The sequence below is a fragment of the Eupeodes corollae genome, chromosome 2 (genome assembly GCF_945859685.1).
Source record: "Eupeodes corollae chromosome 2, idEupCoro1.1, whole genome shotgun sequence".
In the NCBI taxonomy this organism is placed as follows: Eukaryota; Metazoa; Arthropoda; class Insecta; order Diptera; family Syrphidae; genus Eupeodes; species Eupeodes corollae.
Genome location: NC_079148.1, coordinates 123,130,607 through 123,151,152, shown reverse-complemented (window position 1 = coordinate 123,151,152; position 20,546 = coordinate 123,130,607). Strand labels below are relative to the sequence as shown.

The window sequence follows — 20,546 nt, the reverse complement described above, 5'->3', positions numbered from 1 at the left end:
CCTGCGCAAATATGATAGAATCTCTAATTTCTCATAGTGTATTCTTAAAATGAGCCTTAAAAACTATTTTAAGTTTCGAGGTCTTTCAATATTAACAAAACAATCTCTTAACCAATCAACTTCAATACCTTAGAGATGTAATAAGAACTGCCTCATGCCGAAGAATTCGAATTCTGATACAAGATACAACCATCTCTTGCATCCTAAGGTCAGTTCTTAACATATTCTACAGGTTTATGGAACTCCTTACCTTGTCACTTGAGAGAAATAAACGATACTATAAGACCAAAGAAAAACATTAAAAATCATTACTCCCTGTTATAAAAGTATCTTTCTTTCAAATACTGTTGAACATGCTAAGTTTAATTTATCTTTCTTCTTTCTTTATTTCTTAATTATTGTTTTCTTTATAATATTCTTTTCTTCTCATAAACGTTTTTCATTAGAATACCATCGTAATAACGCTTTCAAAATGTCAACTTGTAAATTTAAAAATTTGAAGGCTTGTATCTATTTCATAAGACGACATGTCTTAATGTGTAAAATCACTTCATGAATAAAATAAATTAAAATTACATAAAATCAATAACCCAAAATACAATTTTTTGACTTAAAACCTTTTAACCTAACGCCAAAGACATATTATTTGATATAATTCGCAGACTTTTTTCTTTGGAACTATGTGAAAGACAATCTTTCCTTATGTTCTATTTGTATAAATCTTGATTATTGAATTAACCAAGTTAACGAGAAAATTCCAGCACAAATAAACGAATAAGCAATTGAATTTTTCATGAAAAGGATATGATATCGTTTTTCATTACGAACGCCATACCTTTGTCTTTACAATGAAATAAACATCCCTTGATTTTTCTTTGAAAACGATCAAATTTATTTTAAAAAAGAAACAAAAAGAAAAACATTTTTGTAAAAAAGTCTATAAAATAGTATTTTTTTTTAATTTTAATTAACAATAACATTAAGAAGATTACATGCCAAGTTTCCATAGAAAATAAAAACACTTTAAACAAGCTCAGTGTGTCATCACAAGATGATTTTTTAAATTTGCTTACGAAGCTTCATCGGCGAACAGTTGTGTTTAATAAATTATTTTATTTCTGGCCAATCTCCATTACAAAATTATATCGTATCAGCACCGGCTCTTAGCAACAAATCAATATTTTCAGTTGAAACAATTATGCCACTCCATATTATAAATTGTTTCGTTGGCGCTGCGCCGCCGCTGGCCTGGCCTGTCTATGCCATCACAGCGATTCAATCAAAAATCAGTTCCACTGCTGCAAATTAATTTGACGCAATAATGACTGCACTTACTGCAACCAAAGTTGATCATCTAAAAAGAAAAAAATACGTCATTAAATGGAAATTAATCTAAAAATCTAAAACGACATAAATATTGACCGTGAATTTGCGCCTCTCACTCTCCCTCTGCCCCACAATCACTGTCTTCAATTAAAAATCCGTTTGACTTGTTGATTTCAAATGATTCATTATATTGGTAGTTAATTAAAGCAAATGAACTGTGATTGGGCAGATGGATTGGATAGACCATTTTCACTCTGTCTGATTTATTGGGAAAACAAAACAGAACAAAAAAATGTTAAAAACATCGATCTATTGACTATAAATAAACTGCAGCACGCAGACTGTTTTTGTTTAATTTTATAGATGCAAAATAAAACAAAAATAAATAAAAAGAAAATTTGTAAATAAATTTACTCTGACAGATGCGCATTTTCCTACTTTATAAAATTATTAGTTATATGGCTTGGGACAGAAATAAAACTTAAAAAAGTTTAAAATATTTGGAAAAATAATGTCACAGTCTATGATTTAGTCCAAAAATAAGTGTGGGATTGCGGATAGGAGGCACGTTTTTTTAATTGAAGAAATTATTTTTGGTTTGACTTATTTTAACTTTTAAGACACTGCTTGTGGGTTGGGTTGGCGAAGGAAATGAAGTGTTACCAGTAGTAAAATGTTTGAGGAAATATCTTAAATAGTTTCAATACCGTTTAGGTAAACAAATAACTGTTAATTTTTTTAGTTTTTAAAGATAATATGGACGATTCCGAGAATATCTGAAAACTTACCATTGGTGTCCATCTGTCGATACTTGTTAAAAGTTAAACAAAATATTAATAACGAAATTTCGTGTAATACATGAGTCGAAAACCGAAAAAAATGCTGTCAATTGATTTTTCTAAAACATTAACTAAATTTTAACAACAATAGAATAAGTTTGATTTCAATATCTCTTCTTGTTCCCAAGATCTTAAGTCGAAAACCAATTTAAGTAGAATTTTCGAAAGTTTTTATTTCTTATAAAAAAATAACGATTAATGTTAACAACAATGTTTTGAATAGAATGAAATAATTTTGATTTATTTATTTATGATTTTAACTTATTTTTTAGATATTTGAGTCTAACACCATTTTATTACCTTTTTTTAATTTTTATATTTTCTATAAAAAAACAAACGCTTGGATTTTTCTAAAAATGTTACTAAATGTTAAAAATAATTTTTTAGGAAGATTAAATTAGTATGGATGCATTGTCTTTAATTTTAACTAAGATATTCCAGTGGATTTTTTTAGATTTGTATGTTTTATGTAAAAACAAGAATCACTTTACTTTTTTTTTAAATCTTGTCAAATGTCAAAAACTCTATTTTCTTATGCATAAAAGTATTTTGAGGGTAATATTATTTTTTTCTGCAAAATATTTTTCTTTTATTGAGAAATAAAAAAAAAAATGACATTCTTGAGAAATTTAAAACGATTTTAAGAATATTGCTCTTCTTGATCAATACCGAAATATGTTTTTTTTTTTAAAGAAAGAAGTTAGTTTAAGATAAAAATGTAGAAAGTTTTAAAAAAGGTATCGGTTAATTTTTGAAAAAATTTTAATTTTGATTTTTAACCAAAAAATTTGTATTAAAAGAAAATCCTTATTTTCCCAGTTAGAACTCAATCGACACAAGCGTTTGGGATGTAGGGACCAGGGCAGACAGACGGACGAAATCGGAGGACCCACTTTTCAACACTTTTCTAAAAACATAATTTAATGTTTGAATAAAAGCTGGAGTTGGTTTTTTTTACGAATGCAATATTTGGCATATAGTTTCTATACGTCGCAAGTAAAAATTACTTAATTGTTCACTATTTATGTGCGTCAAAAAATAAGACGGAATTAAAGGCGAGCTTCAGCAATTTAAAGGCAAATAATATCAAATTGACGACCTGTTATTCAAAACTTCTTCTTAATAACCTGAATATTTGCTCTTTTAATTAGAAAGAATTTAATGAAAATAATTAAAACCATTACCTACTAAAGTTTTTTTCAAATTCTAAATTTCACGAAAAGAAAAAAATGTTAGTTAATTTTGAAAGCGAACCACCTTTTGGTAAAAGTCGCAATGTTACTAACAAATCTTAATATAAAATTTTTAATTGTACAGTTGATGAATTTGTGCTGCGTTATTTCAAAAGAGCTAAATTTCGATTCATATTATGTTCTTGGTTCAGTCCTCAAGTTTAAGAAAGTAAATACAAATTTTTTTTTTTATATATAAAAATAAATAATTAAAAATATAATGGAAGTCATATCTACTAACGCAAAACGATAGTTTTGAATTGAAAAGAGTTCCTACGGTAATAAAAAGAAATATTTGTATCATGACTCCTACGACCCTCCCTAGATTTTCCATTGACTATAATATCAAATACCTTACAAGCAGTAGCCTTACTTTAAGTTATTAGGTCTGAAAGTTAGTATGTAAAATTGTTACTCCTTAATTTAGGGATACCTATCTAAGTCGGTCGAATTTTCGGATTTATTTTCAATTAAAAATATTGGCAGAAAGTGTATTCTGACTCAAATATCTTCGAAACAAATTTACCTTAAACTTTTTAACTTCCCCTAGGAAGTTATTGTAACTTAAAATATCTCACGAACCAATAACTCTCGCGACTTGAATTAAATTTCATATTTTGCATTGTATCGTTCTATCAAACAAATATATTTTTGGAAAAAAATCCAAGCATCGGGTTTTTATAAATTAAAAAAAAACTGAGAAAAAAAAATTTGTTACCTCGAATATTTTACGAACGAACAAGTGATTTTATTTCTGAAATAATTTTGTGCAACGAAGAATAACTTTTTTGACATCTGGTAAAATTTTGAGAAAAATCGAGTTGACAGTTTTTTCTCATAAAAAAAAACCTTAAAAAACCTTTATTTTCGACTTAAATATCTTTTAAAAAATTAAAAATATTGGCTTCAAACTAATTTTATCTGACATAAAATATTGTTTTCAATATTCAGTAATTTGTTTTTATAGAAATGCAAGAGTCCGTTTTTCACAAAAAATAGTGCGCAAATTTTGTAAAAATTGATGTTCGGTTTTCGATATCTCGTTAACAAGAGAAGATATTGACTTCAAATTAATTTCATTAATCCAATTTGCATTTGTTTACATAAGAAATAAAAACTTTTAAGAACTGCTACTAAAATTGTTATTGGATTCCGACTAAAAACCTCGTTTACAAAAAACATTTTGAAATCAAACTATTTCATTATATGCAAAATATTTTTGGTAGTTTTTAAATTTTTAAGAATAATTCAACAATTTTTGACAAAACACGAAAACCTAGAAACTTTTAAGCAAGACAAATCGAAAAACGGGTTGGGAAGTTATCAGTGTGGGTCGCATCACAGCTTCTTTTTCTTAGTTACTATAGTAAGGAAAAAATCCCTAATTTTTTTGATAGTTTTGTTATCTGTAAATCAAAATTTATTTTGAGTCGATATCTCTACTGTTTTATGAGATATGGCCAAGGAAGAGAGGTATTGCAAACGTACGTACACAAATGTCAAAATTTGACAAATCGGACCGATACAATAATTTACTATTTTAAGTTAATAAATTGTTCGAACATAACTGAATTAAGTAGAACTTATGTGATGGCCTTTTTAAGAAACATAACGCTGATATTCAACTTCTAACGTGAAGTCAGGAGATCTTTGTTTGTGAGTTTTATTTGTTAAAGCAATTATGAATTCAACAAAAAAACTCAAACTTAAATATTTTCAAGCTCGAATATTCCACGAATACTCCAATTGACAATTTGTGTTCAAAAAAACCCTTAAAATTTTGTTAAAATTGAATAAATATATTGGTTTCCAATCATCCAAAATTTATGTTAAATGTTAATGAAAACAAAGTTAACATAAACAAAAATCTTAATTCCCTTTTCGTTTCAAATATCTCTACAAATTTCAACTTTAAAAATGATTTAAATAACTAAAATAAAAATATTTGTTTTAACATAGTTACATTTTCAAGTTTCTCAAAAAAAGAATTCAATATAACATCTCAATAGAGCATTATAAGCTTTAAAACTTGCATTAGTTTTAAATTTCTTAACAAAACTTCTAACATTATGCTGAAAGTAAAAAAAAACAATAATCATCACTTTGAAAATAAAACGTCTGTTCTTTGAAGCTATTTTGAGAAATATGTGGGTGTACCTACTTGACATTGTCTGGAAAGTATTTTCAATGTCAGATAATAATAACTATTTTTACTTAGCTTTTTTGTGCATGACTAATACTTACCTAATTTAATTATCAAACCTTAAAAAGAAAAACAGAACAACACCCAATTGGAACAGACTCTCTAGACATTACTATACTCCCTCAAAAAAACTACGTGATATTACACAAATTTTCTGCAATAAAAAGCTTACGTTTTAGAATTCAAATAAAACAAAATATATTTATCAATAAAACACAACAAAAAAAACAGTTATAGTAAATAAATAAAATTTAAAAGAAAAAAAAATCAATATGGTGTCAACTTGAGAAATAAGCGCGTCAATTAAAGCTGCGTGTAATCGATTGGGTTCTGCGTTCCCAAGAGTGTTTAGTTAATTATATTTTTTCAAGTTTATCTTAATTATAATCAGAAAGCATTTTCAATGACTAAGCTGATTAATCGGTGACGTAGCGTGTTGTTGTATTCTGCATAAATAATTATTAAACAAAAAAATCTAATCTCGATTGCTAATCAGTGCTATCATATTTTCTTTAGATAATAATTATTGGCAATTTATACATTGATTGATTGCACAGTTTAGTGAACAAAATTATCTTCATGCAGTGAGAAAAATTCAAAATCAAAGAACGAAGCCGATTTCGTTTTTGTGCATGTTTTAAAGATTTGTTTATTTTTATTTAATTTTTGTTTTCTTTGATAAAAGAACGTGAAAAGATGTTGTAAATTCGATAATTGATATAACTTTGTATTTGTTCTTGATGTTACGTTAACTTTTTATATATATATTCCTGATATCTGAAATCGGAGCTTTAGCGATAAAATTAATATTAAGATTATTTTTATTTCAAAAAAAATGTGATGAATATTTTCTTTTTGAGAGGTTACCTACATTAAGCGAGTTACGGCTTTTTTCACGGTTTATGATTTGTGATTTGTGTGCTGCTCGACCGAAACTTTTATACTGTGTTCTTCTTAAAACAGCGTTTTAAAGATCTTTTTGATAACGGAAGCTAAATACGAGTGAACCTATTTTCTGGCAATTATCAAACACTTTTTTATATTGATTCTTATAATTCAAGACGTCATGTTGTTTTGATAAATATCTTCTGTTAATTTAATGTGCATTTATATTCATATTAATAATTGTTTAAATTTTAACAGATGTCAAAAACTTCCTTTTATTTTCAAGGTAATACAATTTTCAAACTGAAAAATATTTTTTTTTTCTGTTTCAATTTATAAAAGACAAAAAATCAATAAAACATTACAATATCTTACAAATAAAGGCTATTAAAATTTAGTTCTTTGACACTAGTTATATGGCGTTTTTCTATTTTAATTCAGAGCTGAGCACTGAGCAGAGTCTGAGCGAGCAGAGTAGAGTAGAGTAGAGTAGAGTTCTGAGCAGAGTATGTTCAGAGCTCTCTGATTTAATTATGAAACAACATGAGCACTAAACTGTCATGATTTTAAATGTTGTCTGTTTGAAGGCGTTCAAAATTTTCTTTCTCCTGAAATAAATTTGATTCATAAAAATACTATATGCAATTATTTTTTTCTAAATTATTTTTCCTTCTGCACTAAAAGGACTAGTCTCTTCCGCCATTTTTATTGTTTTGATGTTAATTTTTTTAATTTACCGGCTTTCAAATATCAAATTGTTTGTGTTCAGCATTTTACTCCGTTTACACTGTTATTTTATTCTGTGCTCACAGAGCGTCCTCTGAACATGTTCAGAACTAGAAAAGAAACACGAATTCGAAGCTCTGAACGATCAGAGCTCAAAAAGAAACACAATTATTCTTTTGACAGTTCGAGCTCTGCTCTGAACTAAAAAAGAAAACGCCAATAGTTAAATTAAACTTAAGTAATAACTTTATTAATATAATAAAGAACTTGATAATGCTTTTATCGTGCAATACAAAAAATATAAAAAAGAGGCTGGGATGCGACCCACACTGATAACTTCCCATCCCGTCTGTAGATTCGTCTTCCTTAAAAGTTTGTCTATATGTACTCGTATCAATTTTTAACAAATTTGCGTACTATTTTTTGTAGATTTTATTTTTTATGAAAAACTACTGCATATTGAAATCAATATTTTATGTGAAAAAAATAAGTTTGAAGCCAATATTTTTAATTTTTAAAAAACCTATTTGAGCCGAAAGTAAATTTTTACCAAGTTTTAGTATTGTTTTTTTTTTTTTTTTTTTTTTTTAAAGTCAATTCGAATTTTTTTAAAAATTTTACCAAATGTTGAAAACAATATTTCTTAAAAGATAAAATTAAATTGAAGCCAATATTTAAAATTTTTGAAGAGATATTTGAGTCGAAAATCAATTTTTACCAACTTTTATACATTTTTTTTTTAGGTTTTTATTTTTTTTGTTAAAAAACTGTCAATTCGATTTTTCTCAAAATTTGTCCTAATGTTGAAAACAATATTTCTTAAAGTTTTGAAAAGATATTTGAGTCGAAAATCAATTTTTACCAACTTTTATGCACTTTTCTTTTAGATTTTTATTTTTTGTAAAAAAAACTGTCTATTCGATTTTTCTCAAAATTTTTCAAAATGTTGAAAACAATATTTTTTATAAGATAAAATAAGCTTGAAGCCTAAATTTGAAGTTTTTGTGAAGATATTTGAAGCGATATTCAATTTTTACGAACTTTGAGTAATGTTTTTTTTTAGATTTCTATTTTTTATAAAAAATACGTCAATAAGATTTTTCTTAAAATTTTATCAGATGTCAAAAACATTATTCTTCGTTGCACAAAATTATTTTAGAGATAAAATCATCGTTCAGTCGTAAAATTTTGGAGGTGACAATTTTTTTTTTCAGTTTTATTGATTTTTTTCAAAAATATACCTGTTTGGTATTACGTTACTGTATGTTATATAAAATGTAATTGAAGTCTCTAGCGTTTTTGGTTCGTAAGATATTCAGGGTTAACCAAAATGTTCACCTTTTTTCAAACTGCTATGGTAAAAAAACCACCCACACAATTTTCTTGAGAGCCCTTTCTGCATTTGGCTGCCTTACTATCTGTATAACAAAATTATTTGAAGTCGATATCTCTTCTGGTTCTTGAGCTATGGAGGACGAAAAAAACGTAGATCGTACGAACGTACGTATACACGCACACACAGATATCTTTATTGTAATCGGTTCGATTTGTCGAATTGAAAATTTTTACATTTTTCTACGTTTCCAGGTCCCTAGGGTCGTACGTTCGTAAAGTTTTCTTCGTCGTCCTTAGCTCAAGAACAAGAAGAGATATCGACTTCAAATTTTGTTATGTAGATAATAATGCAAAAGGATGCAGAAAAGGCTCCCAAAAAAATTGTGCTTGTAATTTTTTAACATAGCAGTTTAAAAAAGAGGGTGAACATTTTGGTCAACCCTAAATATCTCACGAACCAATAACGCTAGAAGCTTGAATTAAGTTTTATATTAAACTAGCGGCTCGGTACGTGCTTCGCTACATATAAGGCATGGTAATAAAAAAAATATTATTAAGTTCATTAATTCAAACAAAAAAATATTTTAAATTGCTAGCTATTGAAAAGTCCAAATGACCCAATTGATATATTGTTTATATTATATTTATCAGCAAAGAATAAAATTAAAAAATCAAAAGGTATTGCACACAGAAAAATAATCCAATGTAAAATCAACATGACAAATTATTGTTTTTACAATGGTGCACAGTTTTTAAATCAAATTTTTTTTCATTTAGATTTGAAATGGTTTCGTTTTAAGTTGATATTTTTAGTGGTTATTTTAACATGAATGCTTTTTGAACTGTCATTATTATTAATTAAGTGTTGATTTTAAAGTATTTCGTTTAAAATTAACTTTAAATCAGATTAAAAAAAGTAAATCGGGTTGAAATAAAAGGGGATCGTGTTAATAATCGGATTAAAACAGAAAACAAACCGAATGTAAAATCAACACGAAAGATTATTGTTCCTTTAGTATTTAATCAACATGAAATCGTTTAAAAAAAAGTACGTCATGTTGAAATAAAACGGAGTCGTGTTAACATTCGGATTAAAACAGGAAATGTAAAATCAAAACTAAGCATAATTGTTGCTTTTGTATTCAATCAACATGAAATCGTTTTAAAAAAAAAAAAGTAAATGCTGTGGAAATAAAACGGAGTCGAGTTGAAATACGCTGAGATTTGCCGACAGACGAAAAAGATCCGTTATCATTTCAGCGCCTTTTCTCTGGTTGCATTAGCATTTTTGTTTTTCTTTGAGTTTATTTGATTGCGCGTCTCAGCTCAAAAACTGTTTAGTAGCTAATCAACATTGAATAGTTTTAAAACAAAAAGGAATCGTGTTGAAGTAAGAGGGAGTAGTGTTTTTACTGCATCAAATCGTGTTGATTTTTGATTAAGATTTGCCAAACGAGACAAAAAGGTCCGTTATCTTTTCGACCACTGCTTGCAGTGTGGTGGCAGTTGCATTTGCGTTTTAGCTTTCGGTCGGAAGAGTTCGTTTTAATAAACTGAAGTGAAGTGTTAAAAAGATTATTTGTAATGGATGTACAAAGTAATGATTTTGTGTTAAGTGAGTCAGTAACGTACCAAGGAAATATTATTCTTAATTTTCCATCAGTACCAGTGTTGGACCAAAGTCAAACAAAGTTGGACGAGCTGCTGGATAACTTTAACTTGCCGGAGGCAAAATATTATTTAATAAGTAAGTACATAACTACAATAAGTACAATATAATCTGTTATGATTTATTTTTTATTAATATCAACACAAAATATTATATCGTCATCGTTCAATAAATACTCCCTTTTCTTTTTCTCAGGGGCGTCCATAACCTAAGAGAGTTTGCAGTATTTGTCGAAAGAAGACATTAAAGAAGCAATACCACTCATTGGCCTACGTTCAACTTTCAGAGAGAAGCTGGAGGAAAACTGAGGTAATAATAAATCCTTCTTGAATTAAAAAAAAGCTATAGGAAAACTGAGGTAATAATAAATCCTTCTTGAATTAAAAAAAAAAGTGTTATTTAGTAAGAACTATAATATTCCTTTCTTTGCAGTTTGGGATTGCCGATGAAAGTTTGTCGGATTCGATTGCCAATAAAGTAATTTCCCGGTTAAAAACACAACTCATTGGTTTTCCCACACCAACGCCATCAACGAGCTCATATTTGAATTCTCAATTATCGAAAGTAAAAATTAATATTTCAAACGTTTTGAATGTATTCTAATTTTTGTATTCTTTTTTATTTTAAAAACTAAAACATCTTCTCGAAGAAAGCTTAAAGGGCAAAGCGGCAAAGCAATTTTAAAAGGACAATAACCACCTAATAGACTAATTTTGGGCCGATGTTATAAATATCATTTTAGAAGAATTTTTTTTTTCATAACAAAAAATTAAAATTAATTAAAATATATATATTAAATATATTTTTGAAATTAATGTATTTTAATATATTTTTAAAGAATAAAATAAAGAATGAATAATTTATAACACAAAAAAATGCATTATGCATTTCTGTATGTATGTTTGTTCACAGGATCACCAACTCAACAGAACCCTTCATGTTAATTTAACATGAGCGCCATTTTAATTCAAAGTTAATTCTCATCTTGCTTTAAAATGAAAACATATTGATTTTTCGATTAAAATTCAAGTTGTTTTAATACGACAAGGAATTATTTTGAAAGGAACTATCATGTTATTTTGACATGAGAGCCATCTTGATTCAATTCGAATTCTGATTTTGTTTTAAGGTGAATATCATTTTGTTTTAACAGGGATCATCGCGTTATTTCAATTTTAAAATCGATTTGATTCAAGAGGATGTGCGTATTATTTTAAAATGGTAGTCATTTTGATTCAACAGGAATCAACGAGTTATATCAATACGATAATCTTTTCAAATTAAGCTGATATCACGTTATTTTAAAACGAAAAGAATTTACGCTTGTCTTACAAGAAAATCATTTTAAATCAACACGAAACGCCATTAGAGCAAAATCATAGCAAAAAAATGTTGAATCATTATTATTATTTTTGATTTTACACGATTTTTTTTCTGTGTGTGGGTACTCTTACTGGGTCTATATGGATTAGTCTAAAACAGTATGGATAAACAATATTTTTAGTTTTTCCATTTCGAGCATGAATAATTAAACAGACTCTGGAACAGGCAACATAAAGTTGGTCATGTGAAAAACATGATGACACCACAAACGTGAAGTTTTTGCCCTTGGGCCTTATAAATGAAAATCACAATAATTAACGCACAGGATATTGTAATCTTTTGAATTCAAATGGCATATAAGTTGGAATAATAGGGATACCTACTCGGTATCAAACACACTTCTCCTTTTGATTTACCAGTTAAGATTGTAGCTTCAATCAAATTTGGCAATAACTTTTTCACGGTCAATCTGGTGCCATTACACAATTTTTTTAGATTAATGTTTCGCAATTATATAATCAAAGAATACGTTTTCATATTCAAGCAATACTGTGGTATACCAGCCGGTTCCAATGAATTTAAAAATTCAATTGGATAGTTCATTGCCTCATCTTGATTCATAACACTGTAAATGTCTTGACTACACCTGACAGTTTCGATTGAATTTAAAAATTAATGGCATTGATATGATTGTTTTTCGGCGCTAAAATGTTGCGTTCTCTCAACCAATCATGATTTCTGTAATTCTGAAGAATATTGTACAAAAATTGTTCGGTAAAGTGATCAATCCGTTGGTACTGTCTATTAGTATTTTGCCATCACCAATTTCTAACAATTGTTTTGATAACTCATGGGCAGTTGCATCATTATTAAGGTGAATACACATATTTATGTTCACTGTCAATTTTCGTTTATTTCATCAGCAGGAGTTGATCGAGGAATGACAGCCAATTTTGGACGAAAGGCACCACCAAAACAGCTGTCGATTAAATGCTTCTATTGATTTTTTATTCGCCATTGTGCACTCATAAAGTAATTGATTTTAAGCGCAGAACTTTTGCCATAGAAGAATTTCTCGAAATATTGCAAGTTGAAGTTTCAATCACCAGAACATTCAATGTCAATTTTAATGCAGAGGTGCATTAGACCACCTTCTAATAATGTAGCAGCAATTCCCGAAGATTCCAATGTAATTTTCTGTTCCGATCGAATAGTCGCTAAAATCAATGAGACAACGAAAGTTTTGCCTGTACCACCAGGTTCGTCCAAGAAATATAATCCAGCTGTATCATTTCCAAAGTAATCTACAAATCGGGATTTCTTTAAGTATTAGTACAAATTGTTTGTAAATGGCAGTACAGGAAGATGTTCATTTTACACCTTTTCAATATTTTTTTAATAATTTTATCTACGTACAAACCTTCTCTGGACTTCCACAAATAATTCAAGACCAAAATTAGCCAAATCGGTAAAGGCATAGTTGAGTTATAACATTACAACGAAAAGTGGCATTGATTTTTATATATATAGATATTGTAACGCGATACAAAACAAAAATATTTTTTGAAAACAAATCCTATTAACGTTTTTTTTATTAAAAAAAAATGTGTCACCTCGAAAATTGTACGAACAAAAAATAATTTTGTGCAACGAAGAATAACGTTTTTGACATCTGGTCAAATTTTGAGAAAAATTGAATTGATAGTTTTTTTTATTTAACAAATTAAAAATCTTGAAAAAAAAGGTTGGTAAAAATTGATTTTCGACTCAAATATTTTTCAAGTATTGTTTCCAACATTCGGTAAAATTTTGAGAAAAATCGAATTGACAGTTTTCTTTAAAAAAATAAAGACCTAAACAACCAATTAATAGAAGTTGGTTGTCAACATTCAATAACATTTTGTGAAAAATCGAATAGACAAGTTTTTTGCAAAAAATAAAAAACGAAAGCAAAAATTAACAAAAGTTGGTAAAAATTGATTTTCGACTTAAATATATATCCTTTCTTTACTTTGAGATATTGGCTTTAAACTTATTTTATCTTTTAAAAACTATTAATATAAAATTTCAGTTAAATTTTGGGAAAAATCGAATTGACAGTTTTCTTACAAAAGTGGGTAAACATTGATTTTTGACGCAAATATATTTTCAAAAATTAGGAATATTGCATTCAAACTTATTTTAACAAACAGAAAAAATTGCTTTAGACATTCAGTCAATTTTTTTATAAAAATCCAATAGTCAGTTTTTTCTTAAAAAATTAAAATCTACAAAAACTAGTACGCAAATTTGGTTCAAAATCATTAAGATATTGACTTCATTGACTTTATAAGAAATATAAAGGTTTTCGACTAAAAATCTAGTTAGCAAAAACAGAATTTGAAATGAAACTATTTATTGTTATGCAAAATATTGTTGGTAATTTTAAAATTTTTAAGAATAATTTAACTGACAACTTTAGAAAAAAAAAACATGAAAACCTACCAACTTTTAAGCAAGACAAATCGGCAAACGGGGTTGGAAGTTACCAGTGTGAGTCGTTTAAGGCTTATCTGCGTAGACTTGGTATGTAGGTTAAGGTATTAATAAAAACATTTTATTTGCATTTGCAATCTTCAAATTGATTACAATTTTGAGTTGAACTTTCTTTTATGGATTCAGAAGTGCAACATGTTTAAAAAGCCTTTTCTAGAATTCTTTTGAGCAATTAAAATTCAAAAAAATTTTAGAACCTTAATTTTTAATAAACCCAGTCTTTTAGCCCATATTCTACAACATTTTTCGTATTTAATAAACAAAATTCTTACCCATTAATCATCATCTTGTATGCCAAAGAAATCGTAGGTTCATTATAAATTCTACAAAGTTATGGACTTTTGTTTGCTTTGCAAAAAATCCACCAGAAATACCAATAGGAATTCAATAATAATAAACATTCGTACAAACGTACGTACATTATTATCTTTAAGAAGTTCCAACAAAGTTACACAACAGAGTAAGCTAAGAAAAACGATAGATAATGGTTATTGATGGCGCGATGACGCCGGTCGGCGGCGCCACCGGCATAGGAAACGCTGCCCCCAACGCCAAAAACATGATTTTGAAAGGTGATCGACCCAAAAGTAGCACTAACAGAGATTGTATGGATATAGATACCTATAATGACTACAAAGCTATAATAAGTAGTTTAAAATTGTTGATAATTTTTGATATTACTTAAACAATAATAAAGCAATGTATTATTATTTTTTTGTTTGTGGTTTAATTAAGTAATTGTGATAAAATTGGGGTAATTCCTTTTACCAAACCCATTCCGTTTAATTTTTCGTTTCAACAGGAATTTATATAAATTTTGTGTTTTTTTGAAAGTTAATTATAAATAATCAATCAATTAATTTAATTTCCACTAACAATGTGATGATGCCATCATAAAAACTTAACAAATTTAAAAAAATTGCGATTCCTATTCCATTTTATGTACCTTGGTTATACAATGTTTCAAGTTAAGAGCTCCTTAAATATAAAAATTGGTGTCAAAATCGATGAAGTTTTGAACGAAAAAAAATCACGTTTTTAACTTAAAATATAAATCCACGAATGTCCATACGTCTGTGCGTTCGATATACCTTATTTCTAAGACATATATAAAGAAGCAAGGGCAGATCAAGACTTTTATGAGTGGGGGGGCGGTCAGACGCTTAACATATAGACGAGTTTTTACTCACCGCTTAAAATTGTTCGTTAATGTTCTGTAAGAGAGGTTACAAAATTTAAATGACATCTTAACCTTAAATTTACACATTCCAAGGGCTAATGTAACAACTTTAGTTATTAAATTATTTTAGAAAAACCCAGAAAATTTTTAATATAATAATTTTTTGGTTTTTTGACGTAATTCTTTTGGGAAGTCTATGAAGTCAATTTCCGGAAATCTATTAATCCTATCGGTATCAGTCTGCTACTATTAGGAGATGATGCTAGAAAATATTTGTATCTTAAAGGAGTCAACAAAACTTAAACAGTGATAAGAGAAAAATATTTGTTTCTTTAATTTACGGAAAAAGATGCATTTAAGTACAAAATTTACCTAAAAATTACATACAAACAAATTAAGGCAAACAAATAAGTTGGTAGAAACTTTTGTGTGGCAGTCACAAATTACACCTTTCAGGGCTTCAAAACTTTTATACTAATAGATATGAAACGTGCATTGTGTTTTTCAATTAGCCATTATTTTAATTAAATTTTGAAAGAAACACAATGAACGCTTAAACTTGATAATTTCTTCAAAAAAGTCTGTTTAAAAATATTTTCTATTTCTATTTTCTAAGATTTATCATTTATAAATTTAAAATGCCATTTTGTTTATCAAAAAACCGGGGTTAACTTAATTTTTTTTTCGAAAATCATGAGAGCGTTTTATTTTTTTTAACTAATTTGTATATATTGATTTTTTAAATTTCGTCTCTAAAATATTGTAGGTATGCAGTTATTTGGTGCTTGTATAGGTACTTTTAAATTTCCCTTAAAATGTTTCACCCCTTTTTGAGACATCAAGTTTGTAAAAAAAATGTTAATTTTTTAAAAATACAAAAAAATAATGACATATTTGATCATTAAAAATGATCACCACATCATCGACAAGAGCTTGCACTGAAAGAGAAGATTATTAAAAATAAAGGCTTAAGCTAATCGGCTGCAAACCTTAATTTTAATCAGGACGATGATGGTATAGGCTGTAGGAGCCAGTACAGGTAGAAAGACGGATGGAATCGGGGAACCCACTTTTTTCGACTTTTCTATAAGCACCAAAACAATAAGATTGAATTAAATTCTAGTTTCAGGAATTTAAAGGCAACTTTATATAATATAAATATTTGCTCTTTTTATAAGAAGCTAATTTTATGAAGCAATTTAAAGCATAAGGTTCTAAAGTTACAAAAATTTTAGTTGCTTTTGACAGCAAAATGGATTTTTTTTATAATTATCAAACAGTAAAAGGGGTTTTTATACCTTTAATATGCCTAAGACACAGTGTGAGCATTAGGAAAAGAGGGAAGGGTTGGATAGGAGGTGTCGGTGTACATTTGTTTTAAATTTCTGAACATTGCAATGATTAGCATTCCTAGAAACGCGGTAATTACGATTAAATTGTTTAAGGGGAGGAATGCAACTGGCTATTTCACTAGAGCATAGTCCTTTAAAATAACGGTAAAAAAGGGTGAGGGTGAGAGTGATGTAAACGAGTTGATGATGTTAATGTCACCAATCATTTAAAGGCTCTTTTTTGAATACTGTCCAAGAGGCTTAAATAAGTTACTGGAGCACCAGCATAAAGATGAGAGTTATATTCAAGTTTCGGACTTATATAGGTTTTGTAGATTGTAGCCAAATCAGACGGAGAGAAACATTTTTTGCAACGTCTCAAAAAACCTAGACATCTTGCGGTATTTTTGGCAAAATCGCGTATGTGATCGCTCCACAAATGGTGGTTGCTGATGCACATTCCGAGGATGTCAAAATTTTCCGTTTCGTTGATGCAAGTGCCACTCATAGATAGTGGCAAAGAGGGTTTATTTGCTTTAACGATGCAAGACAGCGTTGCGTTTACGAAGCATTAAATTCCACACTATTTTTTATTCCCCATTGTACAATGCTGTGTAGGTCGGAATTTAATGAGCTTATCGTTGCAGTTCCACATCCGAAGAAGAGGGTTGTGAGCCTGGAAACAAATATTAAAAGCTAAGAGTGCTATCGTCAGCGAAACAATGTATTGGATTAGAAATAGAGGACAGGAGATCATTTATAAAAATGAGGAAGAGGTTCGGAGACAAAACGGAGCCCTGGGGCACACCAGCCTTTATTTTATGAGTTTCAGACTTGAACCCGTCCAAAACAACTTCTATTGAACGGTTCGAAAGAAAATTTTTATTAGAACGAAGAAGAGATTCGTCGATACTGAAAGCACGCATTTTTGATAAGAGAGCCTGATGCTAAACCCTTTCAAATGTTTTTGAAATATCTAGGGTAATAATCTTACTTTCTCCGAAGCGATGTTAAGATTTGCTCCACTGTTCGGTGAGATGAACCATGAGATCACCAGTGGACCTATTGCTTCGTAAGCCGTTTTGCCGGTCATTAAGAAGCTTCCGTTCCTCAAGATATTTCTTAAGCTGAAAATAAGTCAGCGTGTCCATGACCTTAGAAAGAAGGGACGTTAGTGCTATCGGTCTTTAATTTGTGGGAGAAGAAGATTCGGTTTTTTTTGGGATTGGCTGAACAAATGCAGTTTTCCAACTACTCGGAACGAGCCCAGAAGAATAGGATAGATGGAAAGCTTACGAAGTGGTTTTGCTAGCGTGGAAGAACACCTCTTCAGATTAATAGCGGGGATACCATCTGGGCCAGCGGATTTATCAATGTTGAGATCTTTAAGAACACTCGCCACAGTTCGAGTACGAAAAAAGATTGTTCCCATAGAATCATTTACGCATTTAAGAACTGGGGAGTCATTACACTATCTGGTAAGGTGGAATTTTCGGCGAACTACCTTCCAAATAACTTGGCTTTATCAATAGAGCTAACTAAGGGAGTGTCATTGACAACAAGTGTAGGAACCGAGGAAGAGAAAGAATTCCTCGTGTTTTTTACAAATGACCAAAAATTCTTACTAACTTTGGGACATTGCAGTATTTTTCTCCGTAATTTTTGGTCATGTAAAAATATAGGTTTTGCAGGCCTTCCTGGCTTGCTTAAACTTTTTCCGGTTTTTCTCAGTTGGGTTGGCCTTAAACACCGGAAGCTCACCTCTTTCTCCTTGATAACCTTTTTGCAGCTCGAATTGAACCATGATTTAACCCTGGGTTTAATACTTTTAACCCTATTCGGGATAAACGTTTCCATTCCCATATGAATCATACTAGTAATCATATCTGCACTGAAGTCTACGTTGCTACCGAGGAAGCATAGCAACCAGTTAAAGATCCTGAAGAAATTATTGAGACCGTCCCAGTTGGCTTTCTCGTACAGCCAAAGGGTTTTTTTTGGAGCTCTTTCTTTACCTGAATTTGTTTGACACGAAAAATTAGTAGATATGACACTGTGGTCTGATGTGCCTTATAGCGTCAATACACTGATTGTGTACCTATCAGAATCAGATGTGAGAAACAAGGCAAGTGTAATTTCTGGTCGGCCGTTAACGTCTGATATACGAGTAGGCTCATTGACAAGCTGGTTAAACTCAGCAAAAATCTCAGCACACATTCCTTCGGGCGTTGTCTGGCCCAAATGGCGAAACCACGAAGAATTGTGATTTGGTCGCCTTCAACATTACTTTTTAAACCAGTTTAAATGTTTGGAAGAATAAAATTGCTATTTGATTTTCCCAAAAATGAAAACCTCCGCAAACCACTACACATCGGTGAAAATACGAAGCTCACATTTTTTATAAAAAAATACAAAAAAATCAAATCAAATGGGGTGGCGCAACAGTCCGTTGTGAACCTGGGCCTAGTGACTTACAACTCTCAACCATTCCTGTGTGCGAGTACTGTTGTCAGGAATGGAAGGGACCTACAATTTAAGGCCAAATCCGAACGGCTAGTTTGAGAAAGCACTTTTTCATGACAAGAATTACTCTTGAAGGATTTGTCAATTCCTCGCAAGAGGCAGTACCCGCGAAAATTAATTTTTTAAATTAAGGTGGCACAGGCAGGGATTGAACCCAAGACCCCTTCCATGACAGTCCAACACACTAACCATCATGCCACGGGTACTACTATAAAAAAAAAAAAAAAAAAAAAAAAAAAAAAAATACAACCCTTCCAAATAAAACATAAAACATTGTAATTATCTCGATAAAAAATTTAACTTCAATTCCTGATTGCATTCTTTTCCAAATTCTTTAAAACACAAATGTGTATTGTTTGAAAAAAAAACTCACCACAACTTTGCAATTAATGGTCTTGTTTTTTTTTTATTTAAGACATTACGAGCATGATTTAATTTTTTTTTTAAACTTCGTATTTCTAAATTTCGTTTTTAAAAATGCTATATTACTTATCTCAAAATAGCTCTAAACCTTAAACTATTTCTGTTTTATTTTCAGACGCTGGTTTTCATCGTTCCAACATAAACGTGAGTTCCATTTAAATCAAATATTTAATCAAATTATCGAAAACATCTTCCCTCGATAGCAATAATTTACCAAAAAAAATTCAAACAAACAATCAAATTAAAATCTTTATTCATTTAACAACTGTGCGTAACCTACAGTATACAGATCTCCCACAATTCCCATTCACTTTGAATATAGCCATTCACCTTTTAGCAAAATGATTTGCACACAAAATATAACCAAACCAACCTCGATCCAAATATACAGAAAATTCATTGGGACGAAATAAAAATAAAACGAAATACAAGTATTTCAAGGATAAACCATTGAGAATGACCGAGAAAATGGATTGTCTGGTGAACAATTTTAGAACTTTCAATCCCAGACTACCAGTCCTCAAAATACAATAACAATAATCAAACTAACATCATGACAATTTTGACGTTGACGCAACAATACTCTCAATCGAATGTTAGTCACTCTTTTATTACACTAGTTCAGTTTCATAGGTGCATCTGTTTCTGCTGTTTCTGCTGTTGCACTGTAACACCTAACACGTTTAAAACCTCCCTCCACATCCACCCCTTCAACACAACCCTGGTCACAATTCCAAAAATCATTGCACGATTGAACTTCAAATTACATAAATCGTAGAAATAACTGAAACAACAAATTTACTCGTTTTGCCAACGGCGGCTACAAGCAACGACGTCGATGGTGTAGAGCAACACTAAGCGACGACGTGACGGTGGCACCAAGAGAAGCTGTTGCACCAAGTCCACTCCAAGTCGAGTAAAATGAAATCGACCTGACTGTAATAAGTTTCAGTTCAGCGCAGTGCAACTGTATGCAATATAACGCGCAGTGCACATAATTACATTCACGTGTTTTG

At 29.7% G+C, this 20,546-nt stretch overlaps 1 protein-coding gene across 5 annotated transcripts in view; it reads left to right on the top strand.

Annotated features, from left to right (window-relative positions):
* The window catches only part of LOC129948145 (anion exchange protein 2), a 140,902-nt gene that overhangs the window by 22,428 nt on the left and 97,928 nt on the right, over window positions 1–20,546 (top strand). For 4 of the 5 annotated variants that reach the window (XM_056059005.1, XM_056059007.1, XM_056059012.1 and 1 more), the window contains exon 2: window positions 19,646–19,674. The exons of the other annotated variant lie outside the window; for it this stretch is intronic. The gene's annotated coding sequence lies outside the window, so the exon portion shown is untranslated. The remainder of the gene's footprint in view (window positions 1–19,645; window positions 19,675–20,546) is intronic. 5 annotated transcript variants of the gene reach the window in all.